This window comes from Lagenorhynchus albirostris, chromosome 20 (assembly GCF_949774975.1).
Source record: "Lagenorhynchus albirostris chromosome 20, mLagAlb1.1, whole genome shotgun sequence".
Lineage (NCBI taxonomy): Eukaryota > Metazoa > Chordata > Mammalia > Artiodactyla > Delphinidae > Lagenorhynchus > Lagenorhynchus albirostris.
In genome coordinates, this window is record NC_083114.1 from 25,329,905 (window position 1) to 25,346,309 (window position 16,405).

Here is a 16,405-nt window from a genome sequence, read left to right on the forward strand (position 1 = left end):
AGTTGAGCATCTTTTCATGTGTTTGTTGGTCATCTTTATGTCTTCTTTGGAGAAATGTCTATTTAGATTTTCTGCCTATTTTTTGATTGGGTTATTTGTGTGTTTTTTTGATATTGAGCTGCATAAGCTCTTTGTATACTTGGAGATTAATCCCTTGTCGGTTGCTTTATTTGTTAAATATTTTCTCCCATTCTGTAGGCTGTCATTTTGGTTTTTTATGTCTTTAATAAATAGTTTTTAAAAAGATCCTATTAGTGAACCCAGATCAATCTGGATGACATCTTGATTTCACTCACATATTTAAGAAAAATAAAAATCAGTAAATTTTTTCAGAATTTAATTGTAGTTAAAGTACAACAGAAATCTGGGATATATCTAACATAGATTATTCCAATTACATTAATTATCTTTAATTTTATTCTTAAACCATTTTTTTAAAGTAGACTATGAACAGGAGATAGTTATCACACAATAATAAATTGGTTTACCCTTCTTCTCTATGCAACATTTCATTTTTTTTCAATCTAGCTGTATTCTGTAATTATCGTGTGCCTTGCTTAATTCAGTCATCAAGTACATAAAACTGTCAAAAAAGAAATGCTCTCTAGATTTCCTGAAGAATATCATCAATGTCTATACACTACAGTGGTCTAAGACTTCATATCTAGAATCACCTATACTAGAATTTGGTTGATTCATCTGACATACTTTAACTCTGTAACTTTTGGTGAATTTTTAAAAAATATTTATTTATTTACTTATTTACTTATTTATGGCTGTGTCGGGTCATAGTTGTGGCATGCAGGCTCTTTGTTGCAGTGTGTGGACTTCTCTCTAGTTGTGGCCTGCAGGTTTTCTCTTCTCTAGTTGTGGCACACAGGCTCTGGGGCATGTGTCCTCTGTAGTTGTGGCATGTGGCTTCCAGAGCATGTAGGCTCTGTAGTTTCCAGCATGTGGGCTCTAGTTGAGTTGCACAAGCTCAGTAGTTGTGGCACAAGGCCTTAGTTGCCACACAGCATGTGGGATCTTAGTTCCCTAACCAGGGATTGAACCTGTGTCCTCTGCATTGTAAGGCGGATTCTTTGCCACCAGGGAAGTCCCAACTTTCGGTGAATTACATAACCTCTTTAAGCCTCAGCTTTCTCATCAAGAAAACTGAATAGTATTACTATATAAGTTGTTTTGAAGATTAAATAAAAGTATGTATTTAGCTAATGATAAAAACAAGTATCTAGCTAATGTCCTGGCTTGTCATAAATGGTTAATACTCACATTATCCCCATTCAATATTCTTCATACATTTTGTTCTCTCCCTTATCCAAATCTGAAATACCAAGATTCTAGCAAAATTATCTTCCAAACAATGAAAGAGAGAGAAAGGGTGGAAGGAAAAGAGGAAGGGAAAGAAGGATAAAGGGACAGAGGGAAGAAAGAAGAAAAGAAGAGAGAGAGAGGGATCTTTGAGTGCAATGGTCAAATATTTCTGAGGTTAAGATTCACTGGAACTATTATAATTATAATAAAATTTATCAATTTATGGTAATTTTTTCATCACACAATTTGTGAAGATGTTTTACCCTGACCTATAATTGTAGCATGGTATAATTAGAAGGCAAGTAATAATAAAACCATTTTAAAACATCATTTTATTAATACTCTGAGATGTACCAGTCATTTGTACTCTCCTTTTATAGTTGGCAAATATGAGATCTGTTATTGCCATAGAAACTGAATGTGCAACAGTAATAAAAACAGTAAAGAAATAAAGTGAAAATTTAATGATTAGGCACCCTGGAACTGTCAACTCCTTATCCACATGGCATAATGGACATTGCAGTGTCAAAATAACAGAGGAAAGCAAACTTGTAGAAATTAAACTTAATCCCAACATTGCCCATTGTTTTGTAGTAATTAGAGTAAAAAATGGTTTACAGGGCTCAGAGATTGGTAATACAGAAACAGAGCATGTATGTTTTCTGACTCTGTGCAAGCCTTTCACATAGATTTGTGAGCCACTGTAACAAAAGAAAATCCTTTGAGATGTGGTTATGTTTTTATTGACATAGTGAACTATCCAGTATCCAAGATGTTCTGGCAGAGAATTGATCCCCCTTAATGGTTTTTATAGAGCCTTGTTTCTTTTCATTGCTGTGACTTACAATAGTCCATCTTAAAAGGTAAATAAGAACTAAGAGTCTTTCTTTCTAATAAAAAAAAATAGTTTAACAATTCTGAAAGCTACTTTCATCCTAATAAATTTCACTTAATACATGTATAATGGCTGAATTAACATTCACTTTTATGTGACCACTTGACTGCCAAAGTCTTAAATGGCAATATTGAATATTTAAAACTAAAGCAGATTATGTATTTAAGTTTGTAAACCTTCCTCACCAGTAAATATGTAAACAGACAAACAGAAAATTATCATAATACACCCCTCTACTATTAATTCTTGAATTTCCTATACATCAATTAATTTAAAAGATCTATCAGGCACAATTAAGCATATCTTCCTTTACTTTCTCTTTTTATGTGTTGATATATAGTTAACACTCTTAAATAATAAAGAAAATACTTTTTCTTTATTTTAATAGAGCATGTCCAAACTACTAACTCAGCTTCTTAAAAATCTGAAATTAAAAGTTAAAGTACATACTATATGTACAAATATATTTGCAAATAGACTATGTGCTGAACTTTGTCCATCTATACATTAATATTTGACAAATTGTCCACATTCAAATGAAAAAAAAACAGGATCATTAAAAAAATTTGGCCTGGTACCTCTGACTTTGGGTAAGAACAATAAGTAACCACAGCAGAAATTTGTTCAGTTAGAATTCTCCATTCTGTTTCATCTCAGCTACATTCCCAAATCTTATTGCTTAACAAATACCTTTTAAAAGGATGCATTTCCATTTTCTTTTATTTGCCCAATTTCACACAACTTTTCAAACTTCCTATTAATAGGTATCATTTAAATGTTTTAAAAAATTTATTTGTTTGGACTAATAATATTCACCAAAGCCAAAAACATTGTCTAAAGGGTCAACTTCCACACTGCAACCATAAAGTACCTAAAACATAATCAATCATAGAACTAGTTAATACTGAGATTACCTGGATAAATATGCTCAATATAAAACACTACTCATTCCCCAGCTCACAAAGTTAGTTCATCTTTAGCCAATGACAAAGACTGGTCTATGATTGGAGCCTTGCATCAGAGACCCTTGTTTCCACTACTCACTTTACCTCTGCATCACTGAGACCAAAAGTCACATCCATGCTCTTAATTTTATTTACATGTAGGTAAGGTAGAATAAAATATTTTCTGTATTAGACCCACTCATTTGAGTCTGTGGCCACTACTCTCCATAGATGGTCCTCTTCAACCCCCAGTGGATCCTCACCTTATTTTCTACTTCTGTGCTAGCACACATCCATTGTAGCATCTTAGATTTTTGGCTTTAGGGAAAATAACTTTGTTGAGTTTCAGTTTGTTGAACTATAACATGAACCAATAATTTTTCCTGCATTTTAATATTCCTGTGAAGATTAAGTGAGGTGTTTCTCATCAAGTACTGAGGACATTTTAAACACTCAGCAAATTCTAAGTGCATATTAAATTACTTTAATGAGGATGATGTTGTTGATGATGAAGATAATGATGATCTCATTTCTTTCATGGCCACATGTAAAAATCAATTAACATAGAAATGTCCTGCAATTCCCACTGTAATGTGAAGCTAAAGTAATCTAGGGTAAGAATGGAGGAAAAAGAGGGAAACAAGTTCTATTGAAATAGCCTCTGAATTTGCAAATATAAGATAATAGCCCCAGAAATAGAAGGCAATCTAGAAGTACAGGAAGAGGGGAAATAAAGTCTTGATGTATATACAGACAGAGAATGAAAAAGAGAAGACCAGAAGTAGGTTCAGAGAAGGGAGCCAGGCTTACATATGGGGTCACAATGAGAACATGGGTTCTGTGTGATAGAGCTGTACTGATAAGGAGCCAGGGATGACAGCTTTGCTTTTCTTAGAATAAGGCTTCCAATAACTGTAGCCAAGACAAGAGGAAAATATCACATAAAGTTCAGATTCTTAGTAGAATGTACTCTCACAGGCAAAGAAAAATAAAATCTTTTCTAACTTCTTTATACATCCCTCAACTACTTGAATTTACATGAAATTCTTTAGCAGAAAATAATAATAGCTCAAATTTATTAGTATCTTACTAGGAACCCATTCTAGGCCTATTATGTATATTAACTCTTAGTTCTCACAATCCTATGAGTCTTGCAAAGAATTAAAATAAATTTTGAAACAGTGGGAGAAAAATAGCTTGGGTCTTAAAGTTTGAATTCTGGGATGAAAGCAAAGGCAGTGATGGCTATGAGTCACTGACAATCAGATATATTTGTTAGCTATGATTGACAGGTTCTGATATTTTATTTGATATTGGGAATGAGGTAGTGAGGGAAAATAGGGAACTGAAGATGATACTAAGATTTTTAATTTAGATGTGTTGATAGATGTAAATGTCATTAACCAATGTCTATATGGTATAGAGTGAATTCAGGAAGTAAAGCAAGGATGTGGGATTAGGATATGAATTCACACATGTACACACTGAGTTTGAAGAGTGTATGGACAGTAAAATGCAGATGTCCAATATTGCTTTGACTGGTTGATTTCTATTATAAGGTATAGACAGTTTCTTAGTAAAAATGTTGGTTTCAAGTTGTTACATCTTGACTACACCACCAGACTTCTTATTCTCATAGTAATTGGATGATCTATGGCAAGTTATCTAATTGGAAAATGGTTGTAATAATGCCTACTAATTAGGTTCTTTTAAGAATAAAGTGGCTCTGTAATGGCTCTGAATAAATGTTATTTCACCTGTGTGATTATTTGAAAAATCATGAAAGATACATTATAAACCAAAGCAGATTCTTTTTTTTTTTTAACATCTTTATTGGAGCATAATTGCTTTACAATGGTGTGTTAGTTTCTGTTTTAAAACAAAGTGAACCAGCTATACATATACATATATCCCCATATCTCTTCCTTCTTGCATCTCCCTCCCTCCCACCCTCCCTATCCCACCCCTCTAGGTGGTCACAAAGCACTGAGCTGATCTCCCTGTGCTAAGTAATCTCCCTGTGCTTACCACTAGCTATCCATTTTACATTTACTACTGTATATATGTCCATGCCACTCTCTCACTTTGTCACAGCTTACCCTTCCCCCTCCCCGTGTCCTCAAGTCCATTCTCTAGTAGGTCTGTGTGTTTATTCCCATCCTGCCCCTAGGTTCTTCACAACCATTTTTTCCCCCTCAGATTCCATATATATGTGTTAGCATACAGTATTTGTTTTTCTCTTTCTGACTTACTTCACTCTGTATGACAGACTAGGTCCATCCACCTTACTACAAATAACTCAGTTTTGTTTCTTTTTATGGCTGAGTAATATTCCATTGTATATATGTACCACATCTTCTTTAACCATTCTTCTGTTGATGGACACTTAGGTTGCTTCCATGTCCTGGCTATTGTAAGTAGAGTTGCAGTAAACATTGTGGTACATGACTCTTTTTGAACTATGGTTTCCTCAGTGTATATGCCCACTAGTGGGATTGCTGGCTCGTATTGTAGTTCTATTTTTAGTTTTTTTAGGGCATCTCCATACTGTTCTCCATAGTGGCTGTATCAATTTACATTCCCACCAACAGTACAAGAGGGTTCCCTTTTCTCCACACCCTCTCCAGCATTTATTGTTTGTAGATTTTTTGATGATGGCCATTCTGACCAGTGTGAGGTGATACCTTGTGGTAGTTTTGATTTGCATTTCTCTAATGATTAGTGATGTTGAGCATCCTTTCATGTATTTGTTGGCAATCTGTATATCTTCTTTGGAGAAATGTCTATTTAGGTCTTCTGCCCATTTTTGGATTGGGTTGTTTCCAATAGGTCCTATAGAACACTACTGGAATTATATGATGTATATAGAATACACCCTCAAAATTTTGCTGTGTGGATGTAAGACACAAATATTTTATTTTTAATATTTGATTACTCAAGCCCTATTTTCTCAAACTTTGTTGTGTATTAAAATTACCTGGAGACTTTTTTAAAGCCTTAATTTCCTACCCCATATTAATTAAATTAATATCTCTAGGAATGATTGAAATCACTGACACAGCCCATACTGTTAAGTCTGGTTGGGCTCACTATAGATTATGTAATTACTTAATTAATTAAAAGCCATTAATGAAGTTGCCTATATGTTTATCTTTATTAGTGATAAGGTTTTGAATAATTTGTATCCCAAGAGTTTAGCTAGTGATTTTCTGTTTTGTTAGGCTTCCTTCTAAAGAACAGAATTAATTCTTCTTCTTTTTTTTTTTTTTTTGTGGTACACAGGTCTCTCACTGCTGTGGACTCTCCCATTGTGGAGCACAGGCTCTGGACATGCAGGCTCAGTGGCCATGGTCACAGGACCAGCCGTTCCACAGAACGTGGGATCCTCCCAGACCGGGGCATGAACCCACGTCCCCTGAACTGGCAGGTGGACCCCCAACCACTGCACCACCAGGGAAGCCCCAGAATTAATTATTCTTAAAAAAAATAATGCTTAGCTTTATGATATTTGAATCTGACTTCTATTGCCAAAATTTAAAGAAAAGTAGAACTTCATTTCTGTCTAATACAGAATATCCTTAAAATGTTTTCTCTTTCCCCCTTTGCTCAATCAGTCACTTTTAATAAAATACAGGTACAGTAACATAATTTCTCAGGACAATGAAGGGAATATTTCCTTGAGAAAACAGACTGAACTTTCCTTTTAGGCTTAGATTTTATAAATAATAATTTTCTCCTTATGGGCATATTGGCTTTTAATTGAGTCTGAACCACTTGGTGGCATCTAGTCTAGTCTTTCATTCTCTAACCAAGGGTCGCTGTTGCCATGGCTCAGAAAAACAAATCTCTGACAGGGGCTGTTTGCAGCAAAGCAAAGTTTTATTTTCAGGACATCAGGCAATGGAGTGGGAAAAAATTCACAGATCCACTTCATCTTGGTCTTTGAGTTAGAGACTTTTTTTAAGGGGAAGAACAAAGAAACTGGATTAATTATTGTTTTTTGACATTTCTTAACCATAGTTGCCGGAGTCAGGGTGTCTCTGGTTTATAATTTTCAGGCCAGGTGGTTCATGGCTCAGGGGTGTGTTAGCTTCTCTTGCCCTGGAGAAAAAAAAACAAAAAAACTGAGTTTGTATGTTAATGATAATGTCTACAACAGAAATTTTAGTACATTAACAATGTCATCAACAACATTAGTCATCTGACTCTGGTTGATTAGTGTTCAGTTAGCACAGGATTGAGATCAGAGGGGAGAAGAAAGGGAATAAAGTTTTGAATAGAGAGATTAATAATAATTTCATTAGGCGAACTCAGTTTTTGGAGGACTTTCAGTTGCACTTGTTTGTAAATGTGCAAAATATTTTATTATAATTTTATACCAACTGATAGAAAAATTAAACATTTTTTTGATATGCAGCCTTACAGATTTCATGATCCCATGTCTTTGCATAATAACCATTATAGGCTCTTTGTCTTAGTTCTGTAATGTAGAACAGAACTGAATTTACATTATATATATATATATATATATATATATATATATATAACAATTTCTATATTGCCATTTTGACAAAAATCCTTATGAATCACATGAATCACACTCTTTTTTCCCGAGGTTTATTGACACATAACTGACATATAACAATGTTTTAGTTTAAGGTGTATAATGTGGTGATTTGGTACACGTATATATAGCAAAAATTTTTACCACAATAAGGTTAATTAACACATCATTCACCTCACATAATTACTATTTTTATTGTTGTTGCTATAGTGAGAAAATTTAAAATTGTCTCATAGCAACTTTCAAGTGTACAATATAATATTGTTAACTATATGCTGTACCTGGGACCTCCAGAACTAATCTATCTTATAACTGAAAGTTTGTATACTTTGACCAAAAAGTATCCATTTACCTCACCCCACTCAAGCCCCTATTAACCATCTATTTTCTCTCTGTTTCTATAACTTCAATGTTTATAGTTCCACAAATAAGTGAGATCACACAGTATTTGTCTTTCTCTTTTTAACCTATTTCACTTAATATAATGCCCTCAAGGTCCATCCATGTTGTCACAAATGGGAGAATTTCCTTCCATTTTATGGCTGAATAATATTTCATACAACACATCTTCTTTATCCATTTTTCTGTTGACTGGAACTTATACTGTTTCCATAGTTTGGCTACTGTGAATAATGCTGCAATAAACATGGGGATGCAGATATCTCTATGAGATCCCAATTTTATTTCCTTGGGATAAAAAAACAGAAGTGGGATTATTGAATCATATGGTAAGTCTATTTTTGACCATCATAAACTCTACAAACAATAAATGCTGGAGAGGGTGTGGAGAAAAAGGAACCCTCCTACATTGTTGATGGAAATATAAATTGGTACAGCCATTATGAAGAACAGTATGGAAGTCTCTCAGAAAACTAAAAATAGAACTACCATATGACCTAGCAATCCCACTCCTGGGCATATACCTGGAGAAAACCATAATTCAAAAAGATACATGCACCCCAATATTCATTGCAGTAGTATTTACAGTAGCCAGGACATGGAAGCAAACTAAATTTCCATCAACAGACGAATGGATAAAAAAGATGTGGTACATATATACAATGGAAGATTACTCAGACATAAAAAAATAACAAAATAATACCATTTGCAGCAACATGGATGGACCTAGAAATTCTCATACTGAGTTAAGTCAGACAGAGGAGGACAAACATTGTATGATATTGCTTTTTTATTTTTTTTGAGAAACCTACATACTGTTTTCCATAGCAACTATGCTAATATATATTCCCATCAACAGTATACCAGGTTCTCTTTTCTCTACATTTTCACCAGCATTTATTATTTCTTGTCTTTTGATAATTAATATTCCAACAGGTGTGAGTTAAAATCTCATTGTGTTTCTGATTGCATTTCCCTGATGAACAGTAATGTTAAGCACCTTTCATGTACCTGTGGAATATTTGTTTTTCTTTGGAAAAATGTTCATTCATGTCCATTGCTCATTTTCCAATTAAATTATTTGCATTTTATTTATGTATTTATTTATTTTCTATTATTTTTCAAATTATTTTCCCATTTAGGTTATTACAGAATATTGAGCAGAGTTCCTTGTGCTATACAGTAGGTTCCCACTGGCTATCTATTTTAAATACAGCAGTGTGTACATGTTAATCCCAAACTCCCAGTCTATCTCTCCCCCTCCCCCTTCCCCCTGGTAACAATAAGTTCATTCTCTACATCTGTGAGTCTGTTTCTGTTTTGTAGATAAGTTCATTTGTATCAATTTTATTTTTAGACTCCACATATAAGTGATAGCACATGATATTTGTGTTTCGCTGTCTGACTTGCTTCACTTAGAATGATAATCTCCATGTCCATTCATGTTGTTGCAAATGGCATTATTTCATTCTTTTTAATGGCTGAGTAATATTCCATTGTATATATGTACCACATCTTCTTTATCCATTCATCTGTCAATGGACATTTAAGTTGCTTCCATGATTTAGCTATTTTAATAAACATTGCTGCAATAAACATTGGGATTCATGTATACTTTTGAACCAAGTTTTTCTCTGGATATTTGCATTTTTTGCTATTAAGTTGTATGCATTCCTTATATATTTTGAATATTAACTCTTTATCATATATATGGCAAATGCGCTCCAGAGGTTAGAGGTTTCACCATGGGCACATTGTAGAGCTGGCCAATGAGGAAAGTTAGGTACAGGGCCTGTAGGTGAATAGCTGGAGTGGCTACATACTGGTGAGCCCAGTGGTGCAGGCCAGTGACAGGACACAAGGCTGGATCTAGGTCCACAAGCAAGCAACTGCCTGGATACTGGCTGTGAACATGCACTCGTATGACCACATTCCTGCCACATGTGTGAGCCTGGCAGTGGAGTCCTCTGTTGGGAGGCAAGCTGGCAGTGTGCAGGTGTGTAGCTTGAGAAGCTAGTCCTGAGTGTGTCAAACATTATTCTACCACCCTAAACTATTTTGATATATTTCTATTGAGTATATTTTCTATGATTTTCTTCATAATTGAAACTATGCTCTACAATTTTGCTTTTTAAATATAATGTTATTTTCTATCTTAATGTTTTCATAACCAACATTTTAATTACTATACCATATTTCATTGAGTGAATTTTTTACTCACCTATTGCTGGACATTTAAGCTCATTTTCTACTAAAACATCAATTCCTTATTTTTTTGTTTTATAATCAATAGTGATTATAATTAAGTATTACACAAACATAAATCAACAATATTTTTTTTCTCATAAGTTTTTTTTTAATTCATTGAAATGTAGTTGACTTACAATATTATATTAATTTCAGGTGTATAACATAGTGATTCAATATTTTTTTATAGATTTTACTCCATTTAAAGTCATTAAAAAATATTGGCTATATTCCCTGTGCTGTACATTACATCCTTGTAACATTTATTTTATACCTAGTAGTTTGTACCTCTTAATTCAATTCACTTATTTTACCCCTCCTCCTAATCCTCTCCACCCTGATAATCACTAGTTTGTTCTCTGTATCTGGACTCTGTTTCTGTTTTGTTATATCAATTTACTTGTTTTATTTTTTAGATTCCACATATAAGTGAAAAGATACAGCATTTATCTTTCTCTCTTTGACTTATTTCACTAAGCATAATACCCTCCAGTTCGGTTGAGTAAAAAGACCAAAGCTAGAGGTATCATGCTCCCTGACTTCAGACTATACTACAAGCTATAGTAATCAAAACAATATAGTACTGACACAAAAACAGACACATAGATCAATTGAACAGAATAGAGAGCCCAGAAATAAACCCATACACATATGGTCAATTAATCTATGATAAAGGGGTCAAGAATATACAATGGGGGAAAAGTCTCTGCAATAAGTGGTATTGGGAAAGCTGGACAGCTACATGTCAAATAATAAAACTAGAATATTTCCTCCTGCCATATACAAAAATAAACTCAAAATGGTTTAAAGACTTACATGTAAGATCTGAAACCACAAAACTCCTAGAAGAAAACATAGGCAGTACACTCTTTGACATATCAATTTTTTTTGAATATATCTCCTCAGGCAAAGGAAAAAAAAAAAAGCAAAAATAAACAAAAAGACCTAAGCAAGCTTAAAAGCTTTTGGGCAGTGAAGGAAACAATCAACAAAATGAAAATGCAACCTACTAAATGGGAGAAGATATTTGCAAATGATATGTCCAATAAAGGGTTAATATCCAAACTATATGCAGAACTCATACAACTCAATATCACAAACAACTGGATTTAAAAATGGACAGAGGACACAAATAGGCATTTTTCTAAAGAAGACATACAGATGGCCAATAGGCGCATGAAAATATGCTCAACGTTACTAATTACCAGGAAAATTCAAATCAAAACCAAAATAAGATATCATTTCACACACCTGTCAGAATTACTATAACCAAAAAGACAATAAAATTTTAAACCACTGTAGTAAACATTTTCAGACTATCTTCAGAGCACTACTTGCTAATAATATCTCAGGAGAGGTAGAGAGGTGGAAATAGAGAGGGTTAAGAATGTGCACTAGGATGTAAGAATCTAAAGCTCAGATATTCATGAAAAATTCTAGATATTTGAACAATTCCCTCCTTTGAGTGTTTCTGGGAATCCCCAAGGGTGACATAAGTAAGTCCACAAATCAACCAGGTTGTTGTGTGCTGTTTCAGAAGTTCATAGTGATTGAAACTGATGTGACTGCAGCCTTTAGACTAACAGGTCTAGAGCTCTCTTTTCTGACTAACTTGGATTGTGTAGGAATTTGCAGTCATTAAAATACACTCTTGAAATGTAAAATATCGTGTCAACTAGACAATATATTGTGAAATAAGAGAGATAATCTCCCTCCCTATGTGTTAAGCTCATTTATTGAAAAAGTCTCAAATTCAGGTGGTTGGAGCTCTAAAATTCTACAGAATCATTTAGTTTCCACTGTGACTATAACAGTATGAAAACAATTTTAATTATTGTTTAGGAACTTTAGCTATCTGGCTAATGAAGTTGGACTGTTTGCTTCAAGGTAAATATACTTCTCAGGAACCTGTTAACTCTTTGAGAATTCTGACTTCTAACACTCCTACCTATTGATTACATTTATCATGAATATCTGTATTTGTTCATGTGTCAATATTTGAAGATTTACCCTAGATAGTCTTGAATCTTTTTCTTTAAGATCCATACCCCAAATTAGCCCCAGTGGAGGGGAGAGGGAACAAAAGCAAAGAAAATCAATACTGAAAAAAATCATAGTAAGAGAAATAAGAGGATTTCTTCCTAAGGCTTAGAACATAACTAATTTTGTTTCATTTGACTTAGATTTTTTCAATAAATAAATGGAGCATTATATTCCAGAGAGGGAAACCAACATGAAATATTTCATAGAGAAAGCACAATGAAGAAATCAGAGTTTTAATGAATTTCTCTTCCTACTTTAGCACCAATTCCCTTTAATATTATGGCCCCAAAATGCCCTTGGAGTTGATCTCATTGCTATTATGGAGTGGATATTGAGCTCAGGATGTCTCCAGTGGTAGGAATGTAGCATTAAAATATTATTTTCCTTATTTTGAATTATTCCTTTAAGACAGATTACCAGGGCTTCCCTGCTGGCGCAGTGGTTGAGAGTCCGCCTGCCAATGCAGGGGACACGGGTTCAAACCTTAGTCTGGGAAGATCCCACATGCCGTGGAGCAACTAGGCCCGTGAGCCACAACTACTGAGGCTGCACGTCTGGAGACTGTGCTCCACAACAAGAGAGGCCGCGATAGAGGCCTGCACACCGCGATAAAGAGTGGCCCCCGCTTGTTGCACCTAGAGAAAGCCCTCGCACAGAAACAAAGACCCAACACAGCCAAAAAAATAATAATTAATTATTTTTTTTTAAAAAAGAGAGATTGCCAAACTTGAATCTCGACCATTGGCCATTACTGATCAAATGCCAGTGTTCTAATGTTATTTAGTTTACTTTTATTTATGCTCCAACATTTTATTGTATATATTTATTGCATATCTATATATAAATTACATTTATGATTCCTCTATACCATTTTTTCTATGCTTCTATAATTTATGCCTGTTAAAGAGTAATGTTATTGTCATTTCTCTTGTGAGATTGAATGTCACTCAGAATTCTAACCTTAAGTCATCCAGAAAAATCTTATATCAGTATCTCTAATAAGTTTATCTTAATGTCAAAGTACATTGACAAGATACCTTGGAAGTTTAAAGGCCAGCCTGAAGCTACTATCACATTCTTCTTGGTATTTTAAATTATATTATATTTTATACCCTATAAAGTTTTTACCTTAATGTAAAAATAAGTTTTCAAGGTGTTTGTGTGTGTCCACCTTTACTAAGAAATGGGTTAAAACTGTTGCTCTAATTGGATTTATCATAGTATCTACAGTTGCCCTTTCCTTAGTATTTAGTTGCATTTTTGTACTTGTGTTAAATTGGCGAATTGTTTGTTAGCATGTCTTTCTTATATTTTCTTTATCCTCAGAATCTAGCTTATGGTAGGTAGTCAGTAATATCACTGGTAAAGAAAGAAAGGAGATAATGAAGAGAAGAAAACAGAGGAAAAAGAGGAGGAAGAAAACCAGGAGAATGAGAACAATGACACATTCCTGTAATCTATGATTTTTTTCACTGTGAGTTCAGAACATCTGTGCTCTAACAATAGGAAAGCAAGCTGAACAAAACTTGTGCAGAACAACTATATAATCACCTCTGTTGATGTGCATCAAAACAAAAAAAAATCTCTAATTTAAATAGTTTAATGTAATAAGTGAACACTTCAAACAAGGAGGGAGATCAAGATGGTAAAGTAGGAGGATGCTCAACTCACCTCCCCTCATGAACACATAAAAAATGCATCTACATAAGGAACAACTCTCACTGAAAAAATCTGGAGACTGACAGAAAGGCTTTTCTACAACTAAGTCTGTAAAGAAAGATCCACAGGGAATCAGGTAGGAAGGGAGGAGAATTGATCAGGTCAGGACTTGTGCCCTTAGCAGGGGTCACAGAAGAGGAGGGAGCTCTCGCAGGCTTGGGGGTCCTCTGTGGTGAGTGAGGGGTTTAAGCCACATACATATTGGGAACCCCGGATGTGGGGTCCCACAGCAGGAAGATGAGTCTCCTCAGCTGGTTTGACAATCAGTGGGACTTACCAGATGACTGTAAGAAACGGACACTCTGCTAATGAAAATATAGATTTGTGCTTAATTACTCCCCAAGATCAAAGCAGAGGAAGCAGATTGAAAACTTCTCAGAACTCTGTCCAGTTTCCTGCAATCACCCTAGCCACACCTTATCCAGCACCTGGCACCTGCAGCAGCTCTTCTTATTCCAGTCAGCTCTCTACTAGGGTGGTGGTTGCTGTTGGCCAAAGAAGAGTGTGTATGCTTAGAGAGAATTGAGACATCTTAGACTGACCCTGCCTTTGAACAAGGTGAATGCAGCCTTACCAGTGCACATGCAAAGGCAACAGATTGAAAGCTGCCTGGGGATCTGACTGACTTCTCATTATGTGCCCCAGCTTAATCCAGACACCTGCTCCAGCCCCCCTTGCTCCAATTACTTTCTCCATTGGAGCAAATGTGCTGCTACTTAGTAGAGGGTGCATACCTGGGGAGACAGAGCCAGGTCAAACCCAGTGCTGTTTCTGAACAGGGCAAAGGAAGGCAGTGTTGGCACCCATATGGAGATGGTGGATTAGATGGTGGATTAGGGACTCTGAATGGCTTTCTGAGATCACCCTATTACACATTCTGGCCTGCACTGAGCACCTAGTCCACCACCGCTTGCTTCAGCTCTGCTATCCACTAGGGCAGAGATGCTGTTGCCAGCAGGAGTGCACAAAATTCAAGGGCTTGGACCTGATCCTCAGTAATTCTGCATCAACCCTTTGGGACCAGACCCCACTCCCAATAGGGTGATGACTGCCACTGAGTACAGAAGAAGCCCCAGCTCATACCTGGCACTGGCTCTAGCCCCTCCATATCAGCCCTACATTCCACCAAGGTGATAGCTACCAACACACCCCAGAGGGAAAAGTAACCTGTGCTCACATCAGATCCAGTTCTCCTTTCAAAGCCACTGGGGACACATAGATTGTATAGGGACACTCCCACACAGAGACACCCCTTCAAGTCAGATAGGTAACTATTTGACCTAATTTCATAGAGACAGAGAAAGTTAAACAAAATGAGAAGGCAGAGAAATATGTTGCAAATGAAAGAAAAAGAAAAAATCTTGAAAAAAATCCCTAAAGAAACAGTATAAATAATTCACCAGATAAAGTGTTCAAAGCGTTAGTAAAGAATGCCAACTGTACTTCAGAAAAGAATAGATGAACACAGTGATAATTTTAACAAGAAACTGAAGAATAAAAATAACAATTAGCACTAATACAATGACTAAACTAAAAAATACACTAGAAGGAATTTAACAGCAGACTGGGTGATACAGAAGAATATATAAGTGATTTGGATGACAGAATGATGGAAATCATTGAATCAGAACAGCAAAAAGAAAAATATGTTAAAAAATGAGGGTAGTTTAAGGGACCTCTGAGACAACATCAAGTGTACTAACATTTGCATTATAGGGGTCCCGGGAGAAAGAGAGAGAAAGGATTAGAAAACATGTTTGATTAAATTATGGCTGGAAACTTCCTAAGCTGCAGAACTCAACAGATTTCCAGGTATAGAAAGCACAGAGAGTCCCAAACAAATGAAACCAAAGAGACCTAAACCAAGACATATCATAATTAAATGGCAAAAGTTAAAGGGATGATTTCAAAGGCACCAAGATAAAAACAGGGTCATGTACCAGGAAACTCCCATAAGTTTATCAACTGTTTTTTTGCAGAAACTTCCAAGTCAAGAGAATGGTATAATATATTTAAAGTGCTTAAATGGAAAAATCTACAACATGGGATGCACTACCTAGCAAGGTTACCATTCAGAATTGAAGGAGAAATAAATAGCTTCTCAGACAAGCAGAAACTAAAAGAGATCATCAATACTAAACTGACCTTAAAAGAAGTGTTAAAGCATCTTATTTAAGGGCAAAAGAAACAGCTACAAAGAAATCATAATTTATAGGAAAGGAAAAATCCCATTCATAAAGGTAAATATATAGTAAATGTTGAATAAGCTAGTACAAAGAT